The 19,024-nt window shown below is 39.3% G+C and overlaps 1 protein-coding gene across 2 annotated transcripts in view; it reads right to left on the reverse strand.

The window, feature by feature from the left end:
- The window catches only part of LOC149551288 (Isochorismatase family protein), a 52,567-nt gene that overhangs the window by 21,598 nt on the left and 11,945 nt on the right, over positions 1 to 19,024 (reverse strand). The window lies entirely within an intron of this gene.

A 19,024-nucleotide genomic window follows, 5' to 3' on the forward strand; every position in this document is an offset into this window, starting at 1 on the left:
CACTGCCCCAGATGTGCAGAATACAGAAGCTCTCTCTTTCCATACTTCTTTTGGCCTTTTCCATCTACCCATTTCACACACAAGACATGGGATAATCCTTAACTAAGCTATGAGAATCTTCTCTCCAAGGGATATCAGCCTCTACATAGAACCTTTGTTGATGATCAGAAGTGAGATTGAACTCCTTAAAATAATATTCCTTCTTTCTCTCTTGTGCCTTTTCCCACATATACTTTTGAAACTTAATTACAACAAACATTTTATTTCTTTGCTATAATTAGGACATGCATTCAAGTGGATATGCCACTGGCCCATCCACTAGAAGTTTTGCTTCATATATTACTTCTTTATCTCATTCAAGACATCTTTAAGGACAGCCTGGGGCCATCAATTAGATTTTTTTCAGATATCTTAAAAGACGGACAATATAAATGGCATTAAAAGGAACTGTGCACAATTCAGCTAGAAGAATTCATGTGGAACCAAAGTTTTTAATTTAAATTTGCTTGTGATCATGCATTTTTTAATTCTATCTGCTTCCATTTATAATCCGAAGTGCAGTTAGCCCATATTTCAACCCCGTAAACCACCAATTACTAACAGCCTAAGTAGAATCCGAGTGCTTTTACAATCCCCTAGCTCCACCTGTCTGCACCTATTTTGAAGGCAAAAAATGCTCTCCGGACTCCCAAAATTCTCTTCCTTCTATAGGTAAGATGGTTTTTTCAAGTTAAACCTGTGGTATTTATGCTCCAGCATTTTTCTAGAACGAAAGATAGAAGAATCCTGAAGGCTGTGCAAATGTAATGTAAATGTAAATTCTATTTTCCCCTGTTTTCTTTGACTCTACTGTCCACCTGCATGCAATGAAAATATACTATTCATGTACATCATCTTAAGAAGGTTCGCAAATATTGCTAATTGGTTTGAGATCGAAAGAATCCATGAAGGACTTCAAGATGGAAAGCAGTCTCTAGAGTCACAACACCAAAGTTGCATAAAGACTTGTGGAAACCCCTAAGGAGCAATAACATCTCCACAAGAAGCCTAGGTTGGGTGTCCATCTAATAGAGTCAATAAGCAAGAGAGAACCCTTGTTTATGTGTAAGAATCTCTATGCGAAGCCATGTCAGCCATGCTCTGCGTAAGCAAAGAGGAAGTCCTCAAAAGTTTCATAGAAGACTAAGCTCGATATAAATTTCCAACATAAAGAAACACAATGTATACGTATAGCCCATGCCTGATATTATTGAGAAAGTCCACTAAATTTGTACCATGCTAGCTGTTGCCAATGGAATAGAAGATTATATTCATTTTTTGACGAAATATCTAATGACCACCAATTAGTACATGACCACTAATAAACTAGAAAAAGGCTACTTTCCTTTTTCATAAAAATGCATCCTAGTTCATATCTAAAAAGCAAGAGAAATGCATCAGCTTACCAAAGGACTATAAGTAAATTCCTACTCTATAAAAGTAGCGAATGAGGGCATCGCTTGTGCTAAAGAAACATAGGATCAACATCATTATGCAACACAAAAACATACTTTCAACAAAGTTACTAAATCTTGCATGTGATGTACCTTGCCTAATTTGCCCCAAAAACATAATTGTAACAAATTAGGGTTAGGGTTTTGGCTCACAAAATAAAGCTTACCTCAATATGGCAATCCTAGATTTGGATTTTGCAAAACAACATGAAGAAATACATATGCAATAGATGTACAAGTACAACCATTATCTAATCATTCAATCAAAGTTATATTCGACAGCAAATGAGGATAGAGACATGATGGGTCCACCCAAAGCCATTTCTAAACTAAGCCTAAGAGGGATTTATATCACAACCCCTTTGTTTGGCGGCTTGTATCTACTTTCCCCAATCATATCTCATCTCCCTACAACAATTACCACCTTGTAGAATTAGGTGGAGGTTGTAAGTAGTGACTTGACTTGGTGAGGGCCTTCTTCTGCTAGGATGCAATGGTTCTCCTAAGACAACCTCCTCACCAGCCACTCCCAACCCTTCTTTTACACCTCAAGCTTTTTCCTTTTCAAGGTGGGTTTCAAACAATATGCAAAACTTTCTCAATTGCCATCTTCTAGAGTCAAGTAGAGGCCCAAAGGAGTGACTTGACTTAGCGAGTCCCTTCTTGTCCTAGGTCACAATGGTCCTACTAGAACAACCTCCTCACTAGCCCCTTAGGATCCTTCTCTTTCATCTTAGGCCCTTGCTATGAGATGGGTGTATACAATCAAGCACATCCTATATTCTACTATGAGCATTCATTTAAGCATCACATATTATTCATATGCACATATGTATTATTTACCACAAATACTTGTAAAAAGAAGATGCCAAAGATGACTGGTCTAATATAATATCAATATGTCGATCTCAAGATAATTTCTTGGATGCAAATGTTGATCAATCTCTGTGGATCAATCTTAGTCCTTTTTTGTGCTCTTCATGTTGAGTAATTAGATAATTCTTGACGATTATATTTGTTGATGCTATTTAAACTATAGTGTAATGATTCTAATGGTCATTTTTAGTGAGTTTAGTTTAGTTTTGTTAATTAGTTTCTATTTTTGTATTCAATCAACAATTTTTTTCATTTAGAAACATCTTGTACTTCTCTATTTAAGGATACTTTGTCTCCATGTTTAATATCAAACTATCAAGTTCTATAACATGATATCAGAGCAGGTTTGGATCTATAACTCCATCATAGAAGCCCAGGGTTGTGTGAGTTGCACATTCTTGCATGTAGCTTGCAAGTGCTTTTTGTGAGCCGCATGCTGCTTGCATGTGTTTTTTTCCTCACAAAATGTTTTCTTGTCTTACAACATGATGAAGCTTGGCAATTTTCTAGGGTGTTTTACCACGTGAGTTCAGTATTTTGGCACATAAAGGTTTCAATGAGAAGTGGTTTTATGTGCCATAGTTGTGACCCATTTTTCTATAGTGTGAGGGTTTTACATGATTTTGTCCTAAAAATCATGGTGGTGGGTTTTCTGATTTTTCTCTCACAAAACAATCATGGTGGTAGTTTTTCTGATTTTTTTTCACAAAGAATCATGATGGGGTTTTCAAAAAAAATACCATGTGTCATTTTTGTCGTGCAAAATTAGAGCTTGGGTTTCTAATAAATTTTCTCCTTAAAAAAATTTTGCATGGGTTTTTAAATTTTTGTTCAAAAAAATTAGTGGGCTGGTTTTAATAATTTCTTCCTTTCAAAAAAATTCTAATGGGTTTTCATAATTGTTTCCTAAAAAAAATCTGGGAGAGTTTTATAATTTTTGTCCATAACAAAATTACTATGGGTTTTCTGCAATTTTTTCTCCTAAAAAATTGTTTTTGTAAGATTTACCATTTTTTCCTCAAAAATGAAGTTGTATATTATGATTTGTCTCAGATATTGTGTCCTGGATTTTGGTCATTTTTTGTCCTCAAAATTTGTTTCGGGTTTTCAAATTGTTTCCCAAAAATCATGACTGGTGTTGCTAGTCTTGAATTTTCGGACTTTTCCTGAGAACAAAAATCATTGGAACGTCAAGTCAATGTTTTCCACAAAAAACATGGTTTCTTGCAGTTATTTTGGATTGCCTAGAGTTGCCAGGGCAACGGTCTACAAAATTTTCTTCAAAATCGTGGTTTCAATTTCATCTCGGTGTATTTGACTAAATGGAGTGATACCTTTGTTTCCTAACATCAAGTTGGTGGCTTGTGGTTATCTTGGTCATTTCCAGAAGTTCTACATATTCAGGGAGGGTCTCAGTAGAAGGCTCATGTCGTACACTGTCCTAATGAGAATGGGGCAGCCTTCTATGCATCCATTACCAAAAGACTTGCAGAATGTCTTCAATAAGATAGTACAATGATCATCAAGGAGGGTACAAATAATTATAATCTAATGTTTCTAATGGTCATCTTTAGTGAGTTTATTTTTATTAGTTGGTTTCTATTTTTATATTCAGTTAATGATTGTTTAATTTAGAACCATTGTCTTTTACTTTCCTATTTAACGAGACTTCATCTCCATTGTTTAATATCAAACATATGCAAGGGTCTATTAAATGTACTAATTGTTGGATGATCTACCCATGCCGTATATTCTGATGTCCTTCATGAGTACCAATTGTTGATTGACTTGTTAATATTTATCACTTCATTCACAGCACAGTGTATCCCTTGCAATGCTTAGAATGAATCCTCCTTTATACTTTATTGTTGGAAGAGTCACCAACTTCCAAGGATTGAGCCACCACTTTTCATTGTTGCCTTTGAGAATAAAATAACATTCCCCATATTGATATCGCTTGGATGTCCTTCTCAAATGAAACCTTCTTCACTTTAGATCTTTCAGTATGGGAAAAAGTCACACCACTTCATCATGTCTACCCCTATGCAATGGTCCCTACCTTTTACAATTACCACCCATCAAAAGAGTCACAACCCTTCAACAATTTTGCTCTTTGGAAGAGTCACAACCCTTCATAATTACAACCTTTTTTGAAGAGTCACTCCCCTTCATAATCATAACCCTATAGAAGAGTCACAACTCTTCATAATTACATTCCTTTGAAAGAGTTACAACCATTCATCATTGCTGCCCTTAGAAAGAGTCACTTCCTTATTTTCTTCATGTTCCTTTCTTCTTCCATTAAGTCCTCTTTAGTTCCTATGTCCTCCTCTGTCTCCCTTACTCTGTATTCCCTTTCAGATGAACTCTCTCCCTCTATATCTTATGTTGAGGAAGTCACAACTCTTCATTAGGTATCTTGACCTTTCATTAACTTAATTAACTTGTAATTAAGTTGTATTCTATTATTGTCTATCTATTTATTTATTTATATTTAAATTGTATTATTAAATCCTATTTCATCAAGGGGACATTACATTTCCAAAACAATCTCAACTCCCTTGACTTGTCAGAGAGTTGACTCACTGAAAAATTGCCATAAATTTTATCTTGAAGAGCTGCCAATGGTAGGCAACTTAATTGTATGCCTGACTTTTGCAACAATTCATGTTCATCCACATGTCTTCCACAAGTATGCCTTGTCAAGAACAAGGATCAACAAATGTATAATATGAATATAGAAACTCCATTGCCCAAAAATAACAAATCTAACTAGTTACAACAATTTAAACATTCAATCATCTTCAGCTTGTCACTGGAAATGGAGCCGCAGAGTGTACACCAGAGATCCTGGATAAAATTTCCAGTAGTGGCTGCACCAGCAAAACATTGGTCAAATTTTAAAATAGCCAAGGTTCATAAGTAAGACCATAGTTAAGGTTTTATGTAAAATCTATTTAAGTGTTCATTGGATTTGACAAAACAAATATATATTGACATAAAAATCTATTCTTTCCAAATAATGTCTGGTAATTTTATGGTTTTTTTCCAATTGATCCTCCTATTATTCTATACTTCCAAAACAAACCCATCCCTAAAGGTTTCCCTTAACTGCACACTTATTTCCCCAAGTGGAAACAATTCGGCTAACAGAAAGTTCGTCTAATGCAGGTACAAAAAATATAAAGAGTTACTAAGCGTAAGATGGAATTTTTATTTTATTTTTCTTTGGAACAAATGGAATGGGATGGCTGAATATTATTTATTCTCTCAATGGTTAGGAAGAGACAATCAGGACCTCTGTCTATATTGAAACAGGAGGGCACTTGGAATTGACCAGCAGAGTTACATGTCATAGAAGTTAAGGCAATGAAGAACAGCTTAATGGTCTACTGATAGTATTCCCAACAGTCTTCCCCCATGCTCCATCCAATGCAAGCAAAAGTTAATAAGCGTTACCAAGGGAAGAGATGGAATTTCTATTTAACTTTTGTTTGATAAAGGTGGAATGGATAGCTACGATTTATGCTCTCAACCATTAGGGAGAGGAACTCGACCTATATGCAAAGTGTGTAATGTCCAATTCTCAAAATTGATTTTTCTGGGAAGGCCCATAGCCTATTAATATTTTTTAGTTTGCTTAGGCTAAGGAATAAAGTAAATGAGATAATTTAAGAATAATATTTTAGGTTGTCCAATGACTTTCTTCTTATAACATTGTAACAACTTGTGTATTATTAGTAATTTATGATGTGGGCCTAATATTTTGAGCACCTTTGGAGGAAATGTTATGTTGGAAAAAAAACACAAGTAAAAAGAAGAAAATCAAAAGAGTGGGCATGAAAAAAGGATTCATTGCCATTGTTATCAAACCCTTTTTATACAGCTTAAGCAATTTTTTCCATCTCCATATCCAGGGACAAAAATCCGTTGGTGTAGAAATCTAGAGAACAAAAATTAAACAAAACGACAAGTTTCCATTTCTATTTGAAGGACCAAAATTTTCTCAGTTTCTCTTACAAACTGGAGGATGAAAACCATGTTATCCATTTCAGGTAATTCCACTTGAGGATTGCAGCTGTGCTGAAAGTTAGAAACCATTCTAGTTTCAGTTTGGTGATTGAATATCCAGTGAGTTAAAGGATTTCAATGTTTCATATTCAATATTAGTATTAGTTGTACCTTTATTGGTCATACCAGTCCATATTCCAATCATACCTTATTGGTAGAAATCATACTAATATTACTACTAAATATAATTTCAGTATCTCTTAGCAGAGTAAACAATTTTAGCCTCATGTGCTGCAATTTAGTACTATAATCCACTGAGTTTTGAGGACGGGGACATTTTAGGGGAGGACGACATGTTTCACATACGGGTACAAGTCAGAGCCAAAATTTAGGAGATGGGACCTCAAGGGCGGCAATCAAAAAATAGGAGATTTTTTATTTATAGAGGGAGAATTCAAATATGCATATCATAATATTCATCAACCAATAATCATACACTTTAGAAGCTCAATACATAGCAAACTGAAATTAACAAAATTCAAATACTAAGTACTTTCATTGTAAAATATATGTCGTACATGTAGGCTAAGTCACAAGGTTCAAATTTTAATTCGAGTTGGTCAATCATAAAATTCGGATGAGATTCGGCAAGGGTAAAATTTCGGAAAAAAATCGACATTAAATTTAACTTATATAAATTTACTTATTTTTAAATATAAGTTATATACCCATGAAATTGTAAAAATAATTTGACATTGCTAAATAATTAAACTTAATAACTCTATATTATATTAAAATAAAATAAGATCAGTATACATAATATTATTATATTAAATATCATAAAATTCGGATGAAGATCGGAAAGGGTAAAAATTCCCTGAAATTCGAACTTCATGGATGAAATTCAACGAATCCTGTGACTTAGCATGTAGGAAAAATGCCCAAAGGCTCCAATTATCATGCATGAAATCAAAATAACATAAAGCGGAGTCCAACTAAAATACTAAAAGTAAACAATAAACAATAACATAGAGGTTAAGTTCAACTTCATAATCAGATGTCCACAATAATCAAAATCAATAATGTATCTGAATATAGTATATGCCAAATATATGGCTCTCCTCTATGAATTTGAATCTAAACTAAAATCAGAGTCAGCCTCGTCCAATGGAACCTCAAGCAATCCTAGATGATGCAATGCAAGGCATGAAAATCCCCAAAGGAGATGTCCTAGCCCCTAGCAAATAACCACACAATGGAAACACAACAACAATGCAAGATCTAATACCAAACCACAACTCTTTATTGATAGATAACTGATTACATGCAATATGCCCACCTGTAAGGCCTTCCGAGTTAGAGCCAAACACAAACAACAATTACAATAACAGTTCTACAAGATCCAACTCACAATCCCAATCTCAACTAGTCCATATCCACACTATGGAAGAAAACCCTAAGGAAATATTAATTTGTGCTCGCAAGCCCACCAAGCAATCTCCTAGTCTTCAAGCCGCAACTACTAGCTTTTCAAAGTTCGCATCCCTTTCTCCAAGATGGATGATAATGACTAAAGACTCCACAAGACCCCCTACTTACACCCAACTAAACCACAAGTCGGCCCAATTCATTAGAAATTAAATTAAATCCCTTACATTAAATATATGTTGAGCCACCAATAGGCTACAACACAAATTAAATACCCCAAAGTCAGCTACAACACGAATTAAATACCCAAAATCGGTGGACAAACAACTCAACACCTATAAGAACCAAGACCAAACTGAGTGTTAGAAAGACCAAGCTAAGCATCAGCAAACTCCCAAGCATGACAAGCTCCCAGTGTATGCCAAGCAACCAACACATGTTGAGCATAGAGAGAGTGTCGAGCAACCAACACATGCCGAGCAATTTGTATTTGTGGAGCCCCTTTAGCAACCGAGCCCCTTCAATGACCAAGCTCTTCAACCACAACTACACCCCTTCAACGACCGAGCACCACTGTTTGGTGACCGAGTTCACAACACTTAGCCAAAATACCTCCAATCATGCAGGATTGCAAGCAAGCCCAGGATGCTCCTGCATTAGAGACCCCAAGTTCGAAAAGATGTTCTCAATAGCTGGAAGAACATCTTCTGGGATTCAACACATAAATCCCAAACTGGTTCTTCACATACATATCCTCCAAGTCTTCAACTTGTACACTCTTTATTTTGTTCTTCTTTTGCTTCCTCACATCCATCCTAGGTGTGCACCAGGCCTACTTTCCATGCTGATCTCTAACCTTCTCAGAATCTGCCAACTCAACTCGGCAACCAATACTCAGGTTCCTCTTATCAAGCTCTTCATTCTACAAAGGAATCAGGGAATGCTTCCTGCCACCTTTCACAACAATAAACACATTCTTGACACAATCATGCACAACCCTGCAATCATATTGCCAACGTCCACCAAGCAACACATGTCAATTGTTCATGTCCACAATATCACATAGCACTTGATCCTTATACAACCCAATCTGGAAATCAACAAGGCACTGCTCCCTCACCTCCAAAGCATGCTCACCTTGCAACCAGCTAATCCTGTAAGGATAAGGATATCTCACTCTCTTCAAACTAAGTTTCTAATCTCCTCAACAACAAGGTTATTAGGACTGCCACCAACCACAATCTTCTTGCAAACTTTACCACCAGACTTACAACAAGTCTTGAACAAACTAGTCCTCTAACAACAACCCAGTGTCCTCTGACTAAACACTACTCTTTAGGCCAGTAAACTCTCTCCTTGTTCAGGCTGACTGTCCTGGACTACAACCTCATTCACAACAGTAGCTTTCCTACCATGGGAATATTCAAAAGATCTATACCCTTCTTCACCACATCTGAAACAATTACCACTAAACCCACCTCCACCTGTCCTCCTTTTCTGATCAACAGGTTTTGGTTCACCTTTTGCACTCAGTTTAGCCTTTGTCAAGCTATCATGCTTCTCCTTTCCTCTAGCATTACTTTGACTTTTCCTCTTCAACTTATCTTCTGGCTTCAAGGCATACTGATAAGCATCCTCAACCGAAGAAATATTCGTCATACCAACCTCATCCTAAATATTGAATCTTAAACCATTAATGTACCAAGCTACCTTTTCTTTTAGCAATTCTCTATGCCCAGACCGAATTGTCAACTTGTAGAATTCCTCGGTATAATCTTTCACAAACATAACCTTCTATTTCAAATTCTGCAACCTCTTAAACAACTCAAGTTCATAATCAGCAGGAATGAAATTAGCCTTCAACTTAGTCACCATCAACCTTCATCTAGTGATTTTTATTTCACCTTCCTCCTCTCTGTCTCTTTGCAGTTCTTTCCACCAAAGAGTAGCATGTCCTTTCAACTTAGTCTGTGCCAACATTACTTTGAGTGGATCCTGAATATCCTCAAGCTCAAAGTCGTCTTCTAATTCACCAATCCAATCAATCAGGTCTTCAAGAGTCAAAGTACCTGAGAAATTAGAAACCTCCATCTTATGCTTCAACTTCAACTAAGATCTAGATCTAGCAAACTGACTAGCCATGGTTCCAATAGGTCCCTCCACACGATTAGTTCTGTCCTCACCATTAGATCCAACAATTTCAAAGTCTTCAGCAACTTCCTCATAACCATCATCAGTACCCACATGCCTAGGTACACAACCTAAAGCACTCACAATTTCAACAATCATGCCAGTCTTAATCAATGCAATCTCAAATCTGAATTTTGCTCTAATCTTCTTTGAGATCCTTTCCTCTACAACATCACTAAGATCATTAATTGCCCTAGGGTCCAATCTTCTTGGAGGCATCTTCCAAAATTTTCACAAACCCTAAACAATAGATCCACCAATCCAAAAGATCAATCAACTCCACTAGATCAACCTTCCCTTCCAGTCTTCACCCAAGTCCTGGTGCAAACTGCCTCAGCTTTGGCGATCTGTCTACACACTCAGGAAAACCTTCACTCTAATACCACCTAATGTAGTGCAAGGCAGGAGAATTCCCAAAGGAGATGTCCTAGCCCCCAACAAATAACCACACAACAATGCAAGATCTAATACCAAACCACAACTCTTTACTCATAGATAACTAATTACATGCAATATGCCCAGCTGTAAGGCCTTCTAGGTTAAGGCCAAATACAAACAGCAATTACAATAATAGTTATGCAAGATCCCACAAGATCCAACTCGCAATCCTAATCTCAGCTAGTCTAGATCCACACTCTAGAAGAGAACCCCAAGGAAATCTTAACTTGTGCTTACAAACCCACCAAGCAATCTCCTAGTCTTCAAGCCGCAACTACCAGCTCTTCGAAGTTCGCATCCTCTTCTCCAAGACAGATGATAATGAGTAAAGACTCAAGACCCCCTACTTATACCAAACTTTGTCGTCGGTAGAAATTGTGTATCATCCGACGGGTCCCTTCGGGAAGTAAATTGTGTATCAGCCGACGGGTCCCTTCGGAAAGGTTCTTGTTATGTAGCGACATGTATGTGGCCGACGGACTCCTTCGGAAAAGTTCTTCGGAAAGTATTTATAACCCCTTCGGGAAGCATTGTATTCATCAGATCTTATCAGGAAAGCATAATGTAATGTTCTAGCATATGCGAATAATAAGAAGAAGAGTTCTGTTGTTTGTGTTCGTGTTCATTATCTGTGTGCAATTCTTAATTAACCTATGCGGTAAACATTTGGCGCTGTTGCCTAATGGACCTGGTACGATGACAGGCAAATGAAGATTAAATGCCGAATCAGTTGAACAAGAATAAGAATAAATTGAAGGAAATGGATGAATTACGTGTAGCACAAGAAAATTTAATTTTGGCACAATAGGTTGAACGCAGACGGAGATTTCAGCAAGTTACCGACAGACACAAAAGCACTGAAAAATTGTTGGAAGAGACTCGACAGCGGCTTGATTTGGTGGAAGAAGCAAGGGAGGAGTTTCTGAACCTGCATACGCCACGGAAAGAGAATCCTGACGGAAGGAGATTGACTCGCACAGCTCGAAGTGCCAAAGGAGCATGAGCGTAGAGTGACCTCTTCGTCCGAGATATACTTCTGGAACGAACAGCTTCGGTTGACGAACCCTCTTCTTCACCAAATAGCACGGGAGTCAAAAACAACGCAGGTGTTGAAAACAGTGCAGGTGTTGCAAACAGCGCGAGTGTTGCAAACAGCGCGGGTGTTGAAAACGTGGAAGCCGAAAACAACGCAGAAGCCGAAAACAGCGCGGGTGTGCAGAACAACGTGGGTGTCCAGAATAGCGCGGGTGTTGGAAATAGCGCAGGTGTGCAGAATAGCGCGGGTGTCCAGAACAGCGCGGGTGTTGGAAACAACGCGGGTGTGCAGAACAGCACGGGTGTTCAAAATAGCACGGGAGCTCAGAACAGCGTGGGTGCTCAAAACAACGCGGGAGTGCAAAACAGCGTAGGTACACAACAAAACCCTCAAAATACAGTGATAATGGCAGGTCCGAAAAAAAAGTTGCCTAAATTTGATGGTGATGCAACAGCTGATCCCATTCGACATTGTAAAACATGTGAAATGATCTGGAGGGCAAATGGCATAACAGATACAAACGAATGGATCCGACAATTTCCCGCTACCCTACGGGGTGTTGCGATTGATTGGTTTATTGATATTGATCCACAAAAGTTAAACAGTTAGGATAACATTAAGGAGTTCATCGTAGAATTTCAACTTCTACGTGACGATAACGAAATTGTAGCAGAGATATTCAATACCAAGCAAAAGAAGAATGAAACAGTACGGGTCTTCGCCAGGAGGTTGAAGGACTTAATCAATAAAATGGAGAATAAGCCGGCAGATGGGCTCCAGAAAAGATGGTTCATTGAAGGCCTTCACCCGAAGCTGCGAAAAAAGATGAAGATCGTGCCACCATCGACATATACTGAAGCATACAATCGGGCATTGAACCTCGAAAGTGAACAAAAGACAAAGAAGAAGAAGAAGACCAGCTCATCCAATTTAGATGACGATAAGCCTTCAGGAGAAGATAGCAACAACGATGAAGGCAGCAGCAAGAAAGTCCGTTCTCTTCAAAAGGACATGCTTCGGATGATGAAAGAGTTCAAAAACATGAACAAGGAGACTAAAGGCAATGACCTATGGTGTACGGAGTGCAAGAAAGAAGGCCATACGAAGGGATCCTGCCCAAAAGATCAATTTTGTGAGATATGCCAGATTCTAGGACACTCGGTAAAGGAATGTCCTTTCAACTTGAAATCAGGAACACCACAGCAAGTGTTCCTCGCGCAAGAAGCGTCTGCGGCAGGAGGGAGCGGGAACACCAGTACAGAAGGTGCCACATCGGGCGGATACAAAAACAACCAGCACAGTCAAAAAAACAACAATAGCAGCAACAACAATACAGGCGGAAGGAGTCGAATTCAGTATGATGCGAATGGTCGGCTGATAGTTCAATGTCGCGCATGCAATCTGTGGGGTCACTTTGCCCGAGAGTGCACAACGGCAAACACACCGAAGTTGCTATGCCGATGGTGTGGACCCAACAATCATGACGATGCTAAGTGCCCAAAGTCCGGAGTAAACTTGATTACTGTCGGGACGGACGAGGAAGAAGTTCTGGCGATCACTCGGAAGCAAGCAAGGCTATACCCCAATCCGACGGAGGAAAAGAAGAGACTGGAGGAAGCACGGGCAGAGATTCAGCAAGCAACACAGATAGAAACGGCACACCTGAAGGACACGCCGAGTACCTCCGGACGGAACTGCGCAGAACAGAACATTGTACGGCAAATATTGCAAGCTGAGATACCCGTTAGGATAAATGATCTGTTGCTCACTATGCCTCAGCTCTAATCGGCACTCACAAACATCATTCCCACTGCTAAACTGCCAGGAGAACATGGAAGGGAGCAGGAGAGTGGAGCAAGTACAGCAGAGAAAAAGGGGAAGGAAAGTGGCGCAAGTGCAGAAGATCCGATGCTATTAGCTCTATCATCCGGACGCCATCCGACAGTCGTTGAAATGGGAATTCTCGGGACTGTATTGACGGAAACAATTGTGGACAGAGGGTCCAGTGTCAATGTGTTGCCTGAAGACACTTGGAAAAAGTTGGGACAGCCAACGTTATGGCCGCCTACATTCCAGCTGCTAACGGCCGATCAACATGGAATCAAGCCATTGGGAGTCCTGACAGCACAACCAGTGATGATTGGAACACAGCCATTCTTGTTGGATTTCGTCGTGATCCCACTGAAGCGGAGAGGATATGATGCCATTCTGGGCCGGGGGTGGCTGATACAAGCCAAGGCAAAGCATGATTGGAAGAAAAATACTTTATCACTCGAAAGCAAAGGCCGGAAGTATGTCATCAATCTACACACTCAGATGGTTGGAGAAGAAGCTCTATCGTCAAATTCCAAAGGAGAAGATGATGAGAGGAGGTAGAGTATGGAACCTGATCAGGAGGGAATCCTACGATTGGAAGGAGATGACGATCTGGATTCTAGAAATGGTCTTTACCACTGGCAGATAGAGGATTACGAGCTCTTTTCAAGTTGTAATATGCTAAGGATCGACGAAGGTAAGAAAGAAGGAAAGGAATGTCCGAAGGAACACAGAGAAGCCGAAGGAGGAAATGAATGTCCGAAGGAACACAAAGAAGCTGACGGAGGAAATGAATGTCCAAAAGAACATGGAGAAGCCGATGGAGAAAATGAATGTTCGAAGTAACACAGAGAAGCCGAAGTAGGAAACACGGGTATGACTGAAGCTGAAGGAAAGAACATACCCAAAAGAAGGAAAGATTCTACTGTACAACTGCGCAGGAAGAAAGTATTACATCGAACCACAGATATAGTAGAAAGGTACCGGCAGCAAGGAAGACACACGATACAGTCTGCATAGGCAACAAAGAGGAAGGGTTCAATAAAAGTTGTAGCAGTACAGAGTGAATGTGTTATTAACGGACAGAAGGGGCAACTGACGGAGTCCATGGTAGCGAGCTTCGGGAACAAACTAGGCGATATGGAGATGACACGGAACAAGCGTAGCAAGTTTCAACTCGGACAATGGGTGTTGAAGTACGACGACCGGAATGAGATCAAACCAGGAAGTGCTTCAAGCGGTGAATGGCTCGAAGCTGAAGGTATACCACGGCCGGAAGACTTCTACGTCAGAGAATGGCCTTCGGGCGACCCCTTCGTCGTTGCAGACCGACAATGCGGACGATCGAAGGGAAAACTGACTTTGCTATTGAAAAAAGAAAAATAAATAAATAAATTTTTTTTTTTTTTTTTTTTTAAAGAGAGTGATGAAAAAGATACTGTACGGATTTTTGGAAGAAAAAAATGCACCGTACGGATTCTTAAATGTTCACCGTACGGTTTTGAAGGAAGCGTACAGATTTTCCAGTCCTGTGTACGGATTTTAAAATGATGATGCAGTGTACGGTTTTTTAAGTAAAGGTTGCCGTACGGATTTTTCAGTTTGGCAAGAGTGTACGGAATTTTATATTAAGTCTGGAATTGGCATAAAATTGTACGGTTTCCTTCACACATGAATGTACAATTTTTAAAGCTATTTTAACCATGCACCGTACAGACTTTATGGAAATTACCGTACAGTATCTCTGTACAAATTTTTGAGGAAAGCCATTGACACTGCAGATTTTGGCCGTACGGCGTACGAAATTTGGAGGAAGTTTGAAGTAAAGATAGTGTACAGAAATTACAATTTGGAATGTGAGGTAATTGTACGGATTTTTCAAGCATATCATGTGTACGGATTTGGATTGCAAGATTACAGATTTTGAAGATTGGGGTTTTGGTGTACGGCTTCTACTTGCTATTGCATTCAGACTTTGGAGGACGTTACAGGATATTGCATAAGGAAGGAGTCGATACAGTGGCAGGATGTATGGTGTAGCTGTATATTGGTAGCACAGAAGGGTGACTGGAGGTTTTCTAAAAAAAAACAAAAGAAAAAACGTCGACAAATCAAGAATGCTCAAAATGAGTATCAGATGATGCCACAGGGTAGAGAAAGAACCAACGATTGCCAGAAAGAGTGTAGAATCGGCAGAAAATGACAGAAATGGTGTGTTCCGTGTAGTTTTGTGTGGGTTTCAGAGTGCGAATTTGGTCTTGGCGGCGAGGGGCGCTGCCCCTCGACCCCGCCGAGGGCGTTGCCCGCTGGACCCCCAGTCGTTGCAGATATCAGTCGTGGGAGTCTAACCAGTTGAGAAGACTTAGAGCTGTTGCAGGCATGGAGTGTTTGTGTACCAAAGGCACTGAGAGTAGGTGTTGGCCGTGAGGCTGTCTTGGTGGATGCGTAGAGAGCTCGGGAGGAGCTGATCATCCAGTTGGAGGCAGTGCAGCGACACTTGGTTCAGTGTACTCGAAATTGGAAGGCAAAAAGCAGAACAGGTGGCTATCAGGGTCAAATTTTAGATTGGCTAAGGTGACAGTGTTGAAGACCAATTAGTCAGTCAATGTATTTTGGTTGTTAATTTGTCTCAGAGATTTTGTAATAGTCGTCAGGAGACGACTTTTCTTTTTGAGGGGGATGATGTCGTCGGTAGAAATTGTGTATCAGCCGAAGGATCCCTTCGGGAAGAAAATTGTGTATCAGCCGACGGGTCCCTTCGGAAAGGTTCTTGTTATGTAGCCAACGGGTCCCTTCGGAAAGGTTTTTGTTATGTAGCGACATGTTGTATGTGGCCGACGGACTCCTTCGGGAAAGTTCTTCGGAAAGTATTTATAACCCCTTCAAGAAGCATTTTATTCATCAGATCTTATCAGGAAAGCATAATGTAATGTTCTGGCATATGCGAATAATAATAAGAAGAGTTCTGTTGTTCGTGTGTGTGTTCATTATCTATGTGCAATTCTTAATTAACCTATGCGGTAAACAAACTTAGCCACAAGTTGGCTCAGTTCATTACAAATTAAATTAAATCCCTTACATTAAATATATGTTGAGCCACAAGTCAGCTACAACACAAATTAAATACCCCAAAGTTGACTACAACATGATTTAAATACCCAAAGTTGGCTCATAGGCAACTCGGCACCTACAGGAACCAAGACCAAACCGAGCGTCAAAAAGACCAAGCCGAGCATTAGCAAACTCCCAAGCATGCCGAGCTCCCAGTACATGTTGAGTAACCAACACATGTGCATACAGAGAGTGCCTAGCAACCAACACATGCCGAGCCATCTGTATCTGTCAAGCTCCTTCAGTGACCGAGCCCCTTCAATGATCAAGCTCCTCGACCATAACTACACCCCTTCAACAACCGAGCACCGCTGTTTGGTGACCGAGTCCACAACACTTAGCCAAAATAACTCCAATCATGCAGGATTGCAAGCAAGCCTAGAATGCTCCTTCATCACTATAGGTGTCTTATCCTCCTTAACCTACATAGCATCCTTAGGATTAATATCCCAACGTAATGTTGGAGTCTAATTTTAATGAGGAGTTTGTCGATCTTGTAGCCGCAATATACTATGAACAACCACTAACTTCTTCGAACATTTAGAGGTAAGCTTGTTCCTCTTGATTGATTGATTAGATGAAGCTATATGTGGACCAATGCCTCTCTACAACAAAGGAACTTGCAACCTATGAAAGAAGACAAACGACAAAAACTCTCAGCTCGGATTTATCTTTACCATGCCACGTCCACCATCTAATAGGGTCCCTTTGAGCTAACGTAACTCTATCCATCTTCACTTTTGACCTACTAAAGTTAGACCATGAAGATTGGCAAAGTCAAGCTACCACTCTCAAAAAGTACCAATATCTTTTTTGTAGTATATTTTTGCAAGGGACATGAAGAAGCCCTCCTTCACCTAAGTTGAACAAATAAAAAACATATTAGATTAGCAATTGTCAAATAATGATTAATGAACATTGAAGATTGAAGAGATCTGTTTGGAAGCTTTCTATTACACATTTAAATTGAAAAGTAAAACTTGGAATTTTAGATTTGAGACTCACCTCCTCATCCCTAGATGGAGCCACTCTCCTACGTCTTAGCGCATACCATTTAGGGTTGACAATATAGGCTGCCATGTGAAGCGGGATGTTCATGATGTCCCACCGTTGTGTCACAATGGCTTAAGATGAGCCTCATAAAACCCCAAATTGGGGTCCTTGGCATGAATGGCTCCGTTTGATCTGCCTAAGCATGCTATCAAAGGTCTCATTAATCTCTCCAAGGCTAGGAGAGTCAACATCAACATATCTAATGACCTATACAAAAGGGTCAATAAATGAACAAATGTAACTGCAAATGCAAGCAAGTTACAAGAGAGAAACATAATGGATTTTAAGATTGTTAATTCTTAAATAATAAAATAAGCAAATGCTAAAATCATCAATATTTTATTAAATCAGCAATCACAATTATTTAATTTTCCTACCTAATTGTGTTCCACTAATTATCATCCAGAATTCTTTGTTTTACATGTCTTCCATTTGAGGTGCTTGATTCATGCCATCTATTCCACTCTGCATTGACCACCATAGATTGTAAAAACTCTTAGACCTCAAGCATCCTCTCCAACAAAATAAAGTAGCTAGCACATCTAGTCTCCATGTACTTGACGAATTCTTTCTTGGAAAATGTCCTAAACAATGCAAGAGATGTGTAATAATTGCAAATAAACATTTGCACATTTCTAGCCTCAAACACCATAGCCTTTATCCAATCAATTTTTCCAACGTCCTTCAAGGCATTATTAAATACATGTACACAACATGGGGTCCAAAACATTTGTCTATTAGTACTCTCCACCATCAATCCAGCTAACTTACACACTCGGGCTGAATCAGTGACTACTTGCACAACATTTGAAGATCCAACCTCTTCTATAGCATCCTTCGAAATCTAAAATTGAAAGGATGCATCCTTCCTTTTCCTTGAACAAACAATAGCTCTAACAAAATGAGAGTTTGTTGTGCTGGTGACAATAAGATTGATGAGTGGTCGATGTTTGATATTGGTTCACCAATCCATGATGATAGTGTATCCATCACACATTCATGATTGTCTCATATCCTCCATCAAAATGCTTACTTTTAAATACTCTTTATCAAGCACAGTGGTGCATAATTTTGTCTCTCCAGGTAGTACAAATGACGGACCAGCAGCATATTTATCTTTGCACATTTGTTTACAAAATGAGGAGAGTAACATATGGAGTGATATACCATGAGCAAAAAGAAACCTACCAATAGGTTCTTGGGCCTTCTCTTTTGCTTGCACATTAAACATATGAGCAAACATTGGTTTCTCTTTTGGTCTTCTTTCCCTTTCCTCTACAAGTGGGAGTGGTAGTGGTTGTGAGGTTGTGCAACTCATATGCATAATGGCATGCACATTCTCTATTGGACCCCCATTTTCAATCCCTCGTCCCTCCATGGGAAATCTAGCGGCCTCATTTTTTTCCTCTTGTGTAATTATTTTGCATCTTTTGACTCCTTGCCTACCTATCCATTAGCAACTCATAGGCATATTGGCTTGCACATTCTCTATTGGACTCCCCATTTTCAATCCCCCCCGCCTCCATGGGCAATCTAGTGGCCTCATTTTTTTACTCTTGTGTAATCATTTTGC

Source organism: Cupressus sempervirens, chromosome 6 (assembly GCF_028749045.1).
Source record: "Cupressus sempervirens isolate cs-2001-9-10 chromosome 6, ASM2874904v1, whole genome shotgun sequence".
NCBI classification, from domain to species: domain Eukaryota; kingdom Viridiplantae; phylum Streptophyta; class Pinopsida; order Cupressales; family Cupressaceae; genus Cupressus; species Cupressus sempervirens.